We start from the raw sequence: 14924 nt of genomic DNA on the forward strand, positions 1-14924 counted from the left end.
GCTAAATTATGCTGCCCCACCCCCCCTCCCAAAAACAGCCTTATTGCGCTGGGATGCCATTTAAAATTATGGATAATACCACAAAATACCAAAAAACTAATACAACTCTAAAACCCTATTCCTGTTGTGTATATACCTAAAAAATGGCCTCACCTCGTCCCATCACATATAACAATAAGGACACTTGTCATAGCTTGAGTCAAACAATAATTAGGTGAGCTCAGCTTTAAGTACCTAAAGTTCTTTGGTGCTTCCAGGTAGTTCTATCACACCGCCTTATTACAAGATTTGTTGTAGTAGATTGCTTATATTAGAACCCTGCACACTGCATAGTGCTAGTGACTGCCTAGAAACCTGCCTGATGCCCTATGAAAAAATGAAAGAAGCAAGAAGAAAAGTGCTCATAATTACCTTAAATTACAGGTTGTTGGGAGGCACCAGAGGGGCAAAAATATTGAAGACAGCCAGGATAAGATTAAGGTGATATCATTTATATAAATGATTGGTATGTCTTGAGACAGTGGGCACAGAGGTGCCCCCAGAAGGACTGCTTTGCACCAGGGCAGCACAGAGTAGATGGCATGCTGCCCCTGCAACATGTCATCACTTGCCCTACACTTTTACCTTTCCTTTGACCACAGCACTATCTCTGGACAGTCTGAGGAGGCCACCTGGGCTACTAAATGCACCCTGCTGTGAGCTCTGGTGACACCTATGTGCTAACTGCTGCCTGGGCACAGGATGTGTCATGAGATGCTGTGCTGTGCTCCAGGCTAATAGGTCATCATTTTGACAAGTGCAATGAAGCCCCCTAATAGCCATGGTGCCCTAGGCCACAGCCTAGGCCAGGTGAGGTTACCAGTGAAAACACATGCAAAATGTGCTAACAATGATGCCACCAACAGATGATAAAGGGAGCCACAGGTTTCCCGACAGTTTCCCACTACATGATTATGTAAAACAGTCAGTCTAGAAATATTCTTTTGAAATCAAGGCTCTTACCAATAGAATAGCCCCATTCCCAGGGGCTTATTGCAGACTCTGTGTCTTAATTCACAGAACAGTATAACAAACTAGGCAAAGTCAGAGGTTTCCTAATGTACTGGTAAATCACTCAAAACACACAGAAGCACAGACAAATATATAAGGAACTGAAAGCACTGAAATCAAGAAAGCCAAGAAAGAGACTGGAAACAGTGTCACAGGAAAGTAGGCCTGGAGCAAGACTATAAATAGAATAGGCGAAGGGCCTCATGACAGGAGTGAGAAGGAAAAGACCAGAACAAAAAGAAGTAATTTGAGTAAGGGGTGGTCAAGCAGCATGGAGTGATGAGGTGGGGTCAAGTGGTAGGAGGGGTCAAGGGCGAAGGAATAAAGCGAGGGGTTAGGAAGGGGGAGAAATCAGTTGGGGAAAGCAAAACAGGAACAATCGCCCACCCGCCCCCCTATTTGCTTGTTTTCTTTGGTCTTGGATGTTATAGGGCTTACGGGGTAAAGGGATGGTCTGTCATGGCAGCGGCGGGGTTGCATCTCAAAAGTGGCTAAGGATAGGTGTAAGTAACAAAGAGGGTGGAACCCATCAGAGGTATGGAGTTCCTGTTTATGTAGAGCCTCAGGTGACACTTGGTTTTCAGGGAGGGCAAGGGGAGCTGCGGATGCTGGTACCGTTGTCCCTGAGCCAGTGGTGTAGCGGCTGGGGGCCAGGAAACGGAAGTATCCACAGTAACACAATCCGATTGGGGGGTGTTAGTACTTACAGGGACCTGCAACTCTATGTTATTACCTGTTCACAAAATGTAGAAAAATGTGGAAAATGTTAAAATTGTTAAAAGAGCTGTTTTTTTAAAATAAAAGGCTGCTATGGCCAATTTAATCCAAAACAATGGTGTGGTTATTCATTTGTAGGAGTGGTAAGTTGAGGTGGTGGTAAGAGTTGGGGTTTTTATCTTCTCTACACTAGTCATGACCTTAGGAGCCACAGAAAACTTGGTTTCTCCTGTCTCAAGAGAGGCGGCTTGACTGCTTAGATTCTACAGAAATGTTCAAGTTGAGGTGCAGTCTTTGCACAGTCTTCAGCAGAGTCAGGATACAGGACTCAGGATAATCTGCAGGAGAGTCAGGACATGGGATGACAGGTGCTGGGTTGACTGAACACTGGGATGTAGTAGTGTGATGAAATCAAAGCTGTGGCAGAAGCAGGAATCTGCAGCAGTTTGTACATGTCTAATAAAAGCTGTGGAAAATTCAGTTTGTTTATGTCTTTTCATATTATCCTGGAATACTGAAGCAGAAGCTACCTTGGACAAAGGTGTGTGCAGCGGTATGATGGCTCCAGGACCTGCTCAGCTAACAGGGGCCTTCACAACCAAGTCAGGTGTTCTTGAACCACAAATACAACAAGGTTTATGTTCTTGACGCCTTCCACCTGCTTGGCTTCATCAGAAGAAAAAATTAGGACCTTCATATCTCTTTCTAAACAAACAAATAAATAATACATAATATGTGCAGTCATCATAACATCTTCAACAATGTGATCGTGGACCATATACTTACTTTTATTCAGAAGTGCCATTCAAAAAAACTTTTTGCACCAATGGGTAAATCTTTCTATGATCCTGCATTAAAATGCCAAAACATCAGTAAGGTATTCTGCAAGCGATAGTGTTGCAGGTATTCTTGTTATCTTTCCTGCACTCTTCAATACACTTCAATGTGTCTTGAGCAAAGGGAGGATGGGAGAACTTAAAATATACAAACTTACAGTTAGGTCCATAAATATTTCGACGAAGACAACTTTTTTCTAATTTTGTTTCTGTACATTTAATTTTAAATGAATTAATTTTAAATGAAACAATTAATTTTAAATGAAACAACTCAGATGCAGTTGAACTGCAGACTTTCAGCTTTATTTCAGTGGGTTGAACAAAAAGATTGCAGAAAAATGTGAGGAACTAAAGGCTTTTTTTTACACAGTTCACTCATCGCCCGGATCCCTTCAACCAAATAGTTTGCGTTCTCACTGGTGCCAGGGTTCGTGGTGGTGTGGTAGACTGAGTGGACAAATTACTGGGAGGGCCTGGGCATGACCCAGCTATCTTGGTCCATGTTGGAACCAATGACAGGATATATGGAAGATGAAGGATCCTTAAAAATCAGTTTAAAGAACTAGGTTTCAAGTTATAGGAAAAGACCTCCAAGGGTTTATTCCCTGGAATATTGCCTTTGCCATGCGCAACACAGGAAAGGCAGAAGGAGTTGGACAGCTAAAGGCATAGCTTAAGCCCTGGTGCAAAAGGGAAAGGTTTGAGTTCTTAGACCAACCTTGATTTTTCATTGGGGTACAACCTGTATGTCAGAGATGGTTTGCACCTAAATGCAATGGGGGGTCTGCTGTTCTAGGAGAAAGATTTAGGGGAATGGTAGAGGGATATTTAAACTAGGACAGAGGGGCTGGGACAGTTAAATAAGGTGGCAGAAAGGTCAGACAAGGGTCAGTCACTAGTGGAGGGGTGGATTGAGGATAGTTATAGATAAGTATAAGGAGTTTTCCATGTTACACACACATTGGATTGTGCAGTTCTAGTTGTGCTGAAAAACAAAAGGATTTGGCAAACAGTGCTGGTAAATGCTGGTAAAACGAGTCTGTTCACCAATGCTAGTCTGGCAAAGGTCTGGCAAATAAAATAGGGGAGTTGGAAGCCTTAATGGATGAAGAGCATTATGACTTATTTGGTATTGCTGAATCCTGGCTTTGTTCTTCACATGACTAGGGTAGAGTGGATAGATCCATGAGCTGCTAACCCAACCCAATCCCACACCCAACCACCTTTCCTAGGTAGCCAAACAAAACTCAACAGACTTCTTATTGGATGGAATTGGCCATAGCAGCCCGTTTTATTTAATAACCAATAAAGACATATATATATATATTTATAACATTTTATAACAAAAACAACCTCTTTCAGCACCACACACTAAAATTCTTTCTTATAGGTCCATGACGCCAATTCTATTTATAATTCCCAAAATTACATCCGCTCATTAACCAGGCCCCCAGCCGCTATTACGCCGCCTCAGGGACAATCAGCGGATGACCTCCTCTAAAACTTAGCCCCCACGACAACCGAGTTTCGTGCGAGGCCACCCCTTAACCAAGAGACCCCCAACCTGCCGCAAACTTTTAACCCTTTCATGGACCTTATGAAAGAACGCCACCCAGCCGCAAACATGAAACCTTATGTTTGCGAGCGCCTCCACACCTGTAAAGCCCTCTGCAAACCATCCTCCAAACTTAACAACCACAAATCGAGCCCAACCGCATTCAAATGGACCCCATCACTCCGCAAGAACAGCGCCGGCTCTGACTCCAACTCCCTATGCCGTATGGCCAGCCCTCCATTCCTGACTATGAACCTCCCCACTTCTTTGTTCACTTTAATCCGGGCCCTATTAATACTTACTGCTGACCGGGCATGCCGCCAGGACTGCCTTGCCACAATGTCCGACCACAACAGCACGATTCTCGGGAAAGCGTCCTTAATTCTTAGGAAATCAAATTTAATATCCCTGATTAGCTCCCTCATAGGCCTCATCCCTAAATCTTTACCTCCAGCGTGGATCAGAAGCAAATCAGGAGGTCTGTCCAATCCAGCAAATCTGTTAACCTCGGGCACTACTCTCCGCCACTGCATACCTGGTATCCCTATCCAACGGATTTGAGCTACCTCACGACACAAGCCCAGCTGCCTTCCGTTCCGCCTCACATCTGCCCTCCTGGCTCCCCAATATGAATGTCCCAGTATCCATATCAGGCATTGCGGTTCACCTGCAAAATACAGAACAACGAATACCAGCAATCGATTTTTTTTTTTTTTTTTATATAATTAGCCAATACCTTTTTTTTTTTTTTTTTTTTTTTTTTTTTTTTTTATATAATTGACTTCTTAACTGTTAACCCGTAGGAAAAAAACTCCCCCCAAACCCTTTCTTCTTTTTTTTTTTTTTTAATCAGCCAATACCTCTCCCCACACCTAGCTTATAACAAACCCGGCCGTACATAAAGCTGGAAACGCCTGGACTCCCAACGCCCAATTCGTTGTATTACTTCAGGCCCAATTCGTTGTATTACCCCACCTTGCGGCCTCCATGGCCGCACCAATCCGGAAAGAATGGGAAGAATACTCACCTGGGTTCCTGCCGATAGCCGCTACACCTTTCTTAAAAACTGCTCCAAACTGGAAACGGGTTAGGTATGACCCATTCTCATGTACAAAAAAGGGGCCCTCTACCTGGGGGCGGACCCTAAGATACTCACGTACCAGTCTAACCGGGCATAGCTCCGCTCAATCCAAGGATCCCAAATGCAGTCTAATACCCCGACCCAACTGATCAGTTTTTGACTTGCGGACCCACACCAACACCCTCTGATCCCCTACCTGTACGTCCCTCCTCCCCAATCCTCCCTGTATTAGTTTGCTGGGGCTCACTACTTCACCCAAACGTAATGCTGCAAAAAAGGTGACCACAAAAACCGCCCTAAACAGAATGACCTCAAAAGTACTAGAACAGATGTCCTGCAAGCTGCAGCACAAATCACCTAACATCTCAAAAGACACTGGCCTTCTAGAATCGTGCCTACGGCCGCCTTTTTTGTAACCCTTAAAAGCCTGCCGCACTAGAAAACACTTGGTCCCATCTTGCCATCCCATAACTTTGAAAAGAAAAGCCAAGGCCGCCATTTTTTTACCCATGGAACTCCCCGAAACCCCTTTTTGAAAATTGTCCAATAAAAACATCAATACAGAAGAGTCCACACTATGTAACTCCATACCCCCCCACTCCCTCTGTAAGAACCTAAACCACTCCCTCCATGTGCCAACATATGCCTTCCAGGTACCCGTACACACCGACCGTTGGATCAAACCAGCCAGGATCCCCAAACCCCCAAAATCCCTACTCCCAAACCTCTCTACCGGCAGTAATGAAAATATCTCCACATATTCACCTTTCCAAATTTTTTCCCGCACTTCCGGCGGCAAATGCGCACCCAAAGGACCCTCAAAACAGACATATATTTCCCCTTTTGCCCCATCCGTCACACCTTGACCACCCGACTCCCCTTCACCCTTGCGGATCTCACCCTCATGATCCCTACCAACACTCGTTCCCCCCGATGCCCCCGAGCCCGGGGTAGAAAGCACACTGCCACCCAAAGAACATCTATCCTCCCCCCTGCTTCCTGCTGCCTCTTTTTGGGTGCACCCTGCACTAGTTGTCTGGGGACCCTCAAACCCAGGTACATTCATATTGCAACCCTCAAATTTACATAATAGGGCCCTTAAACTGCTCAGTAAATCCCCTGCATTCACTCCCTCCCCAGCCATAGCCTGCGAGCCTGACCCCCCCATAACATTCTAAATTGCATCAATCATCACATCCTGACTAACAACATCCCCGCCATACTGATTTTTCTCCCCCTCCCCCCGACCATGTTCCCACACAGCCAGGTACTTACCGGGCTGACGGATGCCGTTCGGACCCTCAGCCGCTGTACCGCTACTGGTTCCTGGAGCTTCTGCGCTGCCTGCCTCCTGGACCTCTCCATCGGAAGGTGTCCCCCTCTCCTCCTCGCTGTCGCCTCCTCCTTTGTCTTCCCCTTCCTGGTGGCGAGTGCTGACCTAATTTCCGGGCGCCGAACGCAACCCAGAAGTCCTCCTCGGCCTCTCTATCCCGCCTTGTCTTTGGATCCTCCGCCCGCCAGCCTGGGAACCGGAAACCGCCACTGACCTCCATATTTCCTCTTCGGTCCTGCTGTATCGCGACGCCACCGCTTCCACTTCCATTGGACTGCGATCCCTCACCGGCTCCTGGCTTGGATCTTCTCCTCTGGACGATCCGCTACTCCGCTGTGCAGCACCGCCTCTGGCCCGACCCGCAAGGCCCCCTGCCGCTTCTCCTCGGGTCCTACGTTGCGCAGACCGGACACCTGTGGAAGGACTGCTCACCGGGTCTGCGAAGGGGTCCCGCCTCTGATGAGGATTCCTCCCGCGCCCTCCGCCAGACGTCACTGTTCGACTCCGGGCAGAGGGAGACGAAGGGTCCCGCCTGGGGCTCCTGGAGCGGCGCTGGTACTAGGACTCCAACGCTCCGGCGGCCGAGACCGCCAAACACGCAACGGGGATGTGCGCTCCGGTGCCGCACGACCCCCAGCCCCCGCCATCACTGAAGTCACTTGCTCCTCCAGCCAGCGTACTCCTCTGGATTCAGCAGCTTCCCGCAATTTTTCAATTAATGTCTCCAGATCGGCCATTCTGTACTGGTGGGCTTCCAAGATGCTTGCTGCTTCAGGTAAAACTGACCCCCTTTCCCCCCTCAACCTCTTTATTTATACTTTAATCTCCCCTCCCATAACAAAATTCTAACCAATCCCTTAATTCATTTTTCCCGCATTTAATTTGAATTTCCCGCACTTTTTCCTACTATTTTTTTTTTTTTTAACCCCTTTACTTTTCCTTCTCCTGTCTCACCTCCTCACCCTGTCATGTGTCCCTTCGCTCCATGCTAGCTACAGGCCAACTTTCCTGGTTTTACTCTCTTTTTTAAAGACAGAGTCAAATGAAATGTGGTGGTGTGTGTCTGTATTTGAGAGGTTATCTGAAAGTTATTGTGAAAGAACAAATTGTTGATGGAGCATGTGATGAGGTTAAGACATTGTGGGTGGAGTTACATATGGGGATGCATAATGCACAGTTAAATAATAACATTTGCTGTAGTTCCCCCAGTGCTAAGGAAGAAATAGATAATCAACTAATAGCACAGGTAGGGCTGCCAATGCTGGCTTAGTTTTAGTAATGGGATATTTTAACTACCCTGTCTTTGACTGGAGTATTGGCATTACAAGTATAGCAAAAGAGAACAAAAATATGAATTTAATAAAAAATAATTGTATGGTATAGTTTATAGAAGCCCCAACTAGAAATGATACTCTGCTGGACCTAGTTTTTTCTAACAATGCAGCAAATGTGCATCTGGAGTCTGGATAGCAGTGACCATAACATGAATTCAGTTAATGTAAGTTATACAAATATTTAAACAATAAGAAGAGAAAAAGAGGATTTTTTTGACAAACATGTATTCAGAGAAAATGTTTAAATACAAATCAAACAATAACAAATCACCATGTACGAATCAAGGTGATTATCATTTCAAACAAATAAGTGAGGTTGAACCCTTCTAATTAAATGTGACAGTTAATAGTTCCATATAGGACTGATACTAATATTGGATGTCTTGAGAAAACATTAGTCTCATTTCCTGACGTCAAACAAAAAAAAATGTCAATATGGAAATAGATAATCTTGACAATGGATTGGTGTAAGGCCAATGTGGTTCATATCTTCAAAAAGGTAGCAAAGACATTACCAAATAGCTACAGACCAGTAAGTTTGTTTAACTTCCATGGATGGAAAGGACCTAGAGAGTTTAATAAAGAACCACATAGAGAAGTTTCTTCTAGAAAATAATACAATAAGTGATAGTCAGCAAGGAGTCAAGAAAGACTGAAGTTGTCAAATGAATTTACTTTCTTTTTATGAGGAAGAAAGTAAATAGGTAAATAGTTAGGCAGTGGAGTAGCAATTGATATTGTGTACCTAGACTTTGCTATAGCAAAGCTATGAGGAGAGATTAGATGAACTGAATCTATTCTCCGTTGGGAAGAGACGTTTAACGGGTCGCCAACCAGTGGTCCGTGGGAAAATTTTGATGGTCCTCAGAAAAATTTGGACATTATTTGCATTTTTAATAATAATAAAACAAATATATTAATCCAATAAATTCTTATATTCTGAATGACAATTTTTTACCTTTATATTGCACTAAATTAATGAACTGTACTAGAGACGGAAAAACTAATGAGGCACAGCGTGACATCAATGTAGTCTTAAGTTGTATGAGGCAACTGTTGCCGAGCTGTATGCTTCAGTATTGTTTCAACCATTACAACAGTAAACCGGCTCTGCGAATACTGATTCTGATCCAATTGTTTTATTTTATTTGTTTCTCAGATGCTCTTTAAGGTAAATATGAACTTAACTGTTTATTCTCTTTAACTGTTATATTTAATGGCATTAAATAGTTTGACTTTAATAACTATAATTTCTTGTTTTGGTCTTTGGCGGTACTGTTTTTTTTTGGGAAGAGAATAGGCTAGCTGATCCTCCCAGTCTCGCTACATACTTCTTAGGATCAGCGTTGACGATGTCTTGTACTTTCTCCTAAACATTTACACCCTTAATGTTCACTAATAAACATTTACACCCTTAATGGTCACTAATAATTTTAGTGACCTAGTACAACTGTTGATGCAAGGCCATTATCCTTATGTGGTGGTGGGAAGAGTTTTCAACGAGGTCCACATTAAGGGGGGTTATTTCAAAACCAGTGTCCCCAAATTGAGTTTTCATGTTAGGGACCTTCAGGGGCCACTTCCCTGGCAATAGGCATTAGGCTACTGTCAATACACTCTGTGCTGTGCCATATCATTCTACGCTGCCACACATAGCTATCCCCTCACTCTCTACGAACCCCAATTTCTCTGTAAGAAAAGTGTAATGTAACTGCGAGTGCAGGACTCCTCTGGCTAACTCCCCCTAAAATTTCATCACCACAGTGCCATCACCAGATACAACTGATAAAACTGGATACTTAACTTCTGTGAACCTAATTTCCCTTTAATAGTAGAGATAAGTGGGGGACTCTTGTGGCTACCCCTTCCACTATTTTATCACTCCTACCAAACCATGTTTGCTCTGTCACATAAATGTCAGCTTATTTTCTTTAAACGCCAATTTCTATTGAAAGGGGAGCTGTCGTTATATTGAAATGTAGGATAAGTGGGGGACTCTTGTGGCTAACTCCCCCTAAAATTGTATTGATTGTGACCAGCCAGCAGAGTTTTATCTCAACATTATGTCAACAGAAGCTCCCAGATGAAAAAAGCTTGGGCACCACTGCTCTAGAGCGTATAGTACGCTCTCATGTATTGATTTCTTTGGTATTAATGATCAGCCATTACACTCGATAAATCGCGATAAATCAGGCTACCATCCCATCTTTCTATCTGACTATGCCCCTTCCACCAACATGGACCAACCACGCCTAAGAAAATTTTGTTGGTGCTTCCCCTCCTACATTGTTGATTTTTCTGCTTTTCAGTCACATTTAATTTCTACCAGCAGCACTGGGATACTTTGGGAGACAGTAAAGGCTGTGATGCATGGTCACAGCTCAGCTTTCTCCTCAATCTTAAAAGATGTAGAACAAGAGCTTAGTAACTCTCTCTACAATAATGTTTCTTCCTTTTCTAGTGAATATGAAATACTGCCTCTGAAGATGCCAAAAAGCATTAGCTTCAGGCTACTCTCAGCTTTGGTTGTCGCTTAAAAAAAAAATATTTGGGGCGCCAATGGCACCCTGTCACAATACCTGTCGGCTCCCATGGTGCTCCCCACTAAACTGTCCTGTGGCCTGTGCATGTCTGCCTTATCAAGCTGCCAAGCGAAGCACTGGGTCTCTGTCTCTGCTTGAGTTAGCATGCAGCACCCTAAAAGCTCTGATCAAGCTTGTTTGCCATCTGTCCAGACCTGTGCCTAGAATCTAACTCTTTTGGTCTGCCACCTGTTTCCACATCAAGGCCGCTCCAGCTTTCCTCCTCAGGTAGGGTGACCCCGAAGGTCAGGGCCTGGTAACTCCCAGCACCAAAGAGTCCAGTGGTCTCCAGGCTACTGCCCCATCACCCCTTGCGGGGTGCCCTGGTGAAGACCTGGTGTTACTTAGACTCTGTACCTTGGGTGATCCCGTGCTACCGGCCTGAGGAGACCCGGATACACCTCTTGGTGTATTAACTCTCTAAATTATCTGACCAGTGACCAGGTCGATATCTGTGGAAACACAAGAGCGGAGGAGCAGTAGATCTACAAAAAAAAGTGATCTAAGTGGCTGTGTGTCTTATAGAGAGCAAAGTTGAAGCAATCTTGAAGCCACATGTAGCTTGAGCGTCAGTAATCAGGGTATAAAAGTCTTTTGTGGTAAGAAGATGCTGTAAAATTTTTTACCAGAAGGTAGTATGTGAGGTATCCATCAGCTTAGCTGCACTAGAAAGCAATGGGGGCTTAGGTGGGGGCCCCTCCACTAATAAGGTGGAAAAGCTTGTATTCACCCTGGAAGTATAGGTTGAAGATGCCAGGGTCTTTGAGAGTTGCAGGATAGGTGGCATGCAGTCTGTGAGGGGTCCAGTGCATGTGATAGGGCTCTCTGGAGGCCAGAAGCTGTGTAGGCCTCATGGTAGAGACCGAGCCTAATGCAGCCCATGGAGAGACATCAGCAAAGGAGTCAGAGCTGTAGGATTCTTCTGCCAATGGAAAGTAGGAAGGAGTGCTCTCTGAAGTTTGTTTAGCCAGGGATGTTCGCAATCAATGATAGAGGAAAGCAGAAGGCACTGGGCAGCGCCATCTTGGATAGGGTATCTGACTGCACACTATGCCTGAAAAACGCTTTGATCCTTGGTTGTAGGGTGTGTTATTGTTTGGAAGGAGTGGAGGGGTCCTTGCCTCTGCATTCTGCCCATGATTGAAGCCCAGGACGCTGATAAAAGATGAGTTGGAACTGGATGGTAATGGAGCTCACTTGGCTGACATCCATCTAGGAGGCTCTCCAAGGCATGTCCCGGATTCTCTCATTCTTGATTCCTCTCTCCACTCCTAAGCAATAACTAATCTATACTATTCTAAATTCAGGTTCCTTTGTTGGGACAGGATCTCTTTTGGCCCATTTGGCAATCTCTGTGGCCCCAAGGAATACTCATACCTTAAATCAGGGATGCCCAACCTAAAGCTCTCAGATCCAGCCCTCTCCTCATTTTCTCTCTGTTTGCTGCTTCCCACCCACCTTGTACTGTGAGATAATCCCAGCAGCAGCAGCATGAAATCTGTGTCCAAGCACAGATCATTATCCCCTTGTGTAAATCCTCATATTTCCTTCACTGATTGTCATAGAAACTGAAAGCTGTAATACCTCTACACATAACAAGTTGCCAGATACGGTGGCACAAGAATTAAATCCTAACAAAAATCAGGGATGGATTGTGGGGGCCACTCTCATGGCAATGAACATTAGGGTACTGCCAATTGTCCGTGCGCTGTGGTGCCCCTTAAAGTTCACAAAACTTCAAGGCTGCATTCAGGTTGGTGGTAAGGTTGCAGTGCTGTTACCCCTTTCTTGTGCCATGGAACCCTGGCTCAGGGGAGATGCTCAGTACCTCTCATTGCCGCCTGCAGTCAAATCTACTGACGCTGCGGTGCAAGGGACTGGGCGGCTGGCAAGCTGCCTGTTACATATAGTTGGACATTTACCTTCTGTTCCATTTCCATGGAGCAGAGGGATGTTGGCAACTGGAAAAGTGGGAGCCAGTAGCAAATTTCTTATGACCCCCCCTTCCCAAATAAAATGTTATAGCCATCATATCATGCCTACCCTGTCACACATAGCTATCCCCCTAATCTCTATAAATCCCAATTACTCTGTAAGAAAAGGGAAATGTGACTGCAAGTGCAGAAATCTTGTGCCCAGCACTATCACAAGATATGAAAAACTATACCTGTCATACTGTGCTACCCTGTCACACATATCTGGCCACTTACCTTCTGTGAACCTTAATTACTCAAGAATGGGGAGATGTAGGGCAGAGATTCTTGATTTGTCATTACTTTCATTTGGTGCATGTATGTTATGGTAACTAGAAACATTTCAATTTAATTTAATTTTAAATTAAAACTATTTTAGCTTGAAACATACATCTTTAATGTTTATTTGCATTGTGGCCCGCAAGTTTTATCCCAATGTCAACAGCAGCCCGGGATAAAAAAAAAAGGTTGGGCACCACTGCCTTAATTGATGCCCATACAGGTAAAAAACTTTTTTCACTAATTTTTACTCAGGGATTAATCCCTTTTTGGCAGTTCTTACTTCGTATTTTTTGTAAGAAGCTGAACACCACCTGAAATGCTTTTTTTTCCAACGCTCCCTCTGGTAGTGGGCTTAAATACCAGCAGGTCACATGGTCTCCATGCATTATATCACATGGTCTTTCCTATATAAGAAATGACTGTCAACAGGAAATTGTCTGAACAAGGAGTTCTCCTAGGCTCTGATTCTAGGTCCCTGTCTGCATTCCTGATTCTGTTCTTGACTCGGGGGCATACTGATCCCAGCTCTGTCTGACTACTCTTGATTGCTACCTGCCCTGACCTTGTCTGACTACACTTCTGCCTCCAGCTCATGTACTGCAGTTTGGTCCTAACCTGCCAGCAATCACCAGCCTCTGCCTGCACAGGAGCCGCAACCTGGCAACGATCTGCAGCGCAACATCCTTGCCACTAGAAGCTTCGGCGAAAACCAGGCTTTTGCTTAGACTCTGCACCCAGTACAAAGTACCCAGTGCACAGAGCAAAGCAGACTGCGATACATAGAGCCCACCATCCAACCCTGAGACACCGAGAAACTAAGATTACAAGAATGTATTGGTGTCGCCTATCAGACTTCACCGGAGGCCCTACCAGATTCATTGTGATCATTTCAAAGGGTACCTCAATGGTAGGCAGAGGCACCAAGTGGCCTAATAAAGATGATTGTATACCAGTCGGTATTGCGGAGTATATTGGGGCACATGATTTCATATTTAGAATTGTCCATGATGACTATGTTGCCACCTTTGTCTGCCGGTTTTATGGTAATGTTGGGATTAGTTTGCAGATTTTTTAAAGCGTGTTTTTGGGATTTGGAGAAGTTGGAAGGATGGTGTTAGGTTTTAAAGTGATGATGACATTCACAAAAGTTTGGACATGTGAGTTATAAGATAGGGGAGGAAAGTATGTTGATTTCTTACATTTGTAGGGTATAGTAGGTGTCACTGAATCTGGGATATCAGGGGGTGGAAGGTCTGATGTACGGGGTTGTGTGTTGCTTTCCTCATATAGTTCTTGTAGAAGTTTTAGTGTTCTGAAATCTTCTTTATGAGATGAAACATCTCTAGATATATTAGGTTTAGATGAGTAGTCGTACTTCAGTTTTAAAGTAAGTTTTCTTGCAAATAGATGAATATCCTTGATAGGCTCAAATTTATTAAGATGCCAGAAAGGCCATTAGGGTAGCTAACACAGATTTCCTATTTACTTAGGACAAAAACCTGTTTATGATCTTAAAATTCTAATAAGCTAAATTTAAATGTGAAGTAACTTCTAGGTATGTACAGGCTAAAATCACTTTTTTTCCACCTACACTTTGTTTGCTTAATGAAAAAAGCACATTCTTTTTTCAACTATGTTATCTGAATAGAATGGTTTTAATACTAGCCTCTGAAGTCAAGGGTTTATTAACTTTTTGCACAGTGCACTATTACATGTATTACCTTTTTTTTTTTTTTTTTTACACGAATATTTGAAAAGTTAACCCATTGTGTTCACAAGTTCATCACTCTAATATATAGGCAATACAAATCTAATGTTCAAGCATGTTCAAATTTGTGTGAATTATTATTCTAAGTTCTGGAAGGTGTGCTTTGCTTAAACTGCACAATAGATGCAGATACTACTTTTTTTTATAAACACTGTACCAAAATGCAGATGTGAATGCAGCTTCAAGTTTCACACACATAAGATTCTATTGATTGTCATGTTTTTTGTGTGATCAAATGATAATACAATTTAAATGATACCATTACCATTTTATTGTTTTTTTATATACTGTTATTACAATTACCCAAACTGTACATTTGTTTTATAATCATACTCAGTAAGTGCTCTTATATAGTTCAGTTATTATAACTTCAAGTTTTAAATGAGGAAGTGGTAAAGGAAATGAACAGCCTT

The sequence above is a fragment of the Pyxicephalus adspersus genome, chromosome 2 (genome assembly GCF_032062135.1).
Source record: "Pyxicephalus adspersus chromosome 2, UCB_Pads_2.0, whole genome shotgun sequence".
Taxonomy (NCBI): domain Eukaryota; kingdom Metazoa; phylum Chordata; class Amphibia; order Anura; family Pyxicephalidae; genus Pyxicephalus; species Pyxicephalus adspersus.